Consider the following 3048-nt stretch of genomic DNA (forward strand, 5'->3'; position numbering starts at 1 on the left):
AGCTAGGTGGCACAGTGGATAGAGCACCAGTCCTGGAGTCAGGAGGACCCGAGTTCAAATCTGACCTCAGACACTTGACACTTACTAGCTGTGTGACCCTGGGCAAGTCACTTAATCCTCATTGCCAAGAAAGAAAGAAAGAAAGAAAGGAAGGAAGGAAGGAAGGAAGGAAGGAAGGAAGGAAGGAAGGAAGGAAGGAAGGAAGGAAGGAAGGAAGGAAGGAAGGAAGATAATGAGTTCAGTTTCGGACATAATGCATTTAAGATGTCTATCTATTTGGAAATGTCCATTAGGTAATTGGAATGGGAGGCTGGAGGGTGGGGGTGAGGTTAAAGCTGGACAAGCAGACTTGAGAGTTATCCCCAGAGATGATAATTGAAACCATGGGAACTAGTGAGATCACCAAATGAAACAGTATAGAGAAAGAAGAGAAGAAGACAAAGGGCACAGAGACTAAAACAGGTATTATAAGTATCATTATCTCCATTTTACAGAAGATGAGTACCTTGCTCAAGGTCACACGGTAAGTGATAGAAGTTGGCTCTGAATCAGGTCTCTGCTGATCCTGAAGGAGTACTCTTTCCACTATACCACACTTCCTATATCAAGTGCTTCTCAGTAACTGAGGGCACCATACCACGTTTTCCAGATGAATGGCTACAAAGTTTGGGTGCTGCCATTCTCCCTCTTTTTCAGCTCCTTTCCATCCTTGTACTATTTACTTTGCATCCTGTTCTCTTTTACCCACACCAATTTTGACCTCCTGACCTTTTCAGTAAATAACTCCTCATTTCCCTTCCTTGATTAAAATATAATATAAAAATATCAATTCATGTAGTGCTTTAAGGTTTTATAAAGCTTTTTTCTCACAACAGCACTGCATAAATTGTGGATTAATACTCAGTGGCATTAACAGTGACAATAATAATATGCTATTGTGTAATTATTTAGTGAACATAAAGTATACTGATGATTACTGTGCAGAACAATAGTAACCAATTATTCACTATTTTATACTTAGAAGCTTTTAATATAGAGTGCTCCATGGAATGCATTAAAAACCTGTCTTTAACCTATGTGTGTAGAAGGACAAGTCTTAAGGGAAAGTATTTCCTTTAGAAATCAAAAACCTATCATCACCGTGTACTCATTGGTTAAATGAAAGCAGCTCCATACAGAGTCACAGGACCAGGAGTAGACCTGGGATTTATGAACTAGGAAAGATCTTGCCTGAACTCTTGCTGTCCTGGAGGTCTGTATTTGACTACTCCAGTGTTATGGAACTACAGACTTTCAGAGTTAAGAGAGACCTCAGAAGTCCTTTAGGCCAATCCAAACCTGAATAAGAGTACTCTTTACAGCATACCTGACAAGTGATTATTCCTGGTTGTGTACATCCAGAAATGACTTTGTTGTAAAAACAAAAGGCATAGGGGCAGCTAGGTGGCACAGTGGATAAAGCACTGGCCTTGGATTCGGGACGACCTGAGTTCAAATCCAGCCTCAGACACTTGACACTTAACTAGCTGTGTGACCCTGGGCAAGTCACTTAACCCTCATTGCCCTGCAAAAACAAAAACAAAAAACAAAAAGGCATCAATAAAACATTTAAAAGTGTATCTTTAAAGCTAAAAGCTAGCATTTTCAGTAGGAAAAATACTGTAACTTTTTCCAGCAAATACAGGGATAAGGCAAAGATGCTTTAGCTGTTGTTTTTAGGTCTGAAAAGGCTAGCATTAAGACAAGGGAAAGATAATTAAAGGCATAAACATCAGCAAAAAAAAAAATACAAAATTATTCCTATTTGCATCATAGTTTACTTTAAAAACCCAAGAGAATTAGTGGAGAAACTAATCAAGATGATTAATAGCTACAGTAAAGTAACAAAATACAAAATTCAATCTACAAACATTATCAACATTTCAATAGAGAAATAACATAAACCAGGAGGAAATGAAAGTAAGAAAAATCCCACTTAAAATAATTTATTTGGCAGTTGCCACCTGGGAGTTTCTCTTCCTTTATCTTTGGTCCCCCATGGCCTTGCAGAACCTCATCCTGGCTGCTGCCAGCACTGCTGCAGACTCCCATAAGGGGGCCGAACCTGGGGCAGGCGTGGCCCGCAGATCCGTGGGCAAGAGGTTATAGCAGGAATTGATGACCCTAATGATGTCTGGAGACAAAGGAATTTCTGCCTTCCCAGAGTCTGACAATCTCTTCAAACGGGTTGGGACCATCCATGGGGCTGCTGGGACAGTATATGAAAACCTGAGGTACAAGCTCTCCCTGGAGTTCCCCAGTGGCTACCGATATAATGTTCCTACTGTAAAATTTGTCACAGCTTGTTACCACCCTAATGTGGATACCCAAGGCAATATCTGTTTGGACATCCTCAAGGACAAGTGGTCAGCTCTGTATGATGTCAGGACCATTCTATCTATCTATCCAGAGCCTACTAGGAGAACCCAGCATTGACAGCCCATTGAACACACATGCTGCTGAACTTTGGACAAACCCCACAGCCTTTAAAAAGTACCTGCTGGAAACCTACATGAAGCAGGTGACTAGCCAGGAGCCCTGACCCCAGCTGCCCAACCGATCTTCCCTTCATCTTGTTCGTACGTGTATATGTGGGCATGCATCTTTTCCCCTTCCTCAGAACCTGTCTTCTCTCTTCTGTACAGGACTGTATCATACTGTTTTCCTTTTTTCTTAAACTCTAGTCCAGCCCTCAACATAAATAAATTTGGTTTTGTTTTTTTTTTAAATTTGTTTTACATATGTCTAAAAATGCATAAAATATTTGAGGGCTAATCCTCCAAGATACTTAAGATATAAATACAATTACAAAATGCTCTGTATATATTTAAGATAACATTTTTACTTTATGAAGGAAGAATAAAAAGAGTATTCACTGTTCATGGTTGGGCCACATCATTGTAATAAAAAAAAGATAACATTATCTTAAATCAATTTGGAGATATAGTGATATACTCTTCTATTTTTTTAAAGGAATACTTCATGCTCCTTGATAACCTGATAGAGAGG

The 3048-nt window shown here is 39.6% G+C and overlaps 1 pseudogene; it reads left to right on the forward strand.

Annotated features, from left to right (window-relative positions):
- Nucleotides 1-2037: 2037 nt before the first annotated feature.
- On the forward strand, nt 2038-2581 carry LOC122736864 (annotated as a pseudogene).
- Nucleotides 2582-3048: the final 467 nt, after the last annotated feature.

This window comes from Dromiciops gliroides, chromosome 1 (assembly GCF_019393635.1).
Source record: "Dromiciops gliroides isolate mDroGli1 chromosome 1, mDroGli1.pri, whole genome shotgun sequence".
NCBI classification, from domain to species: Eukaryota; Metazoa; Chordata; class Mammalia; order Microbiotheria; family Microbiotheriidae; genus Dromiciops; species Dromiciops gliroides.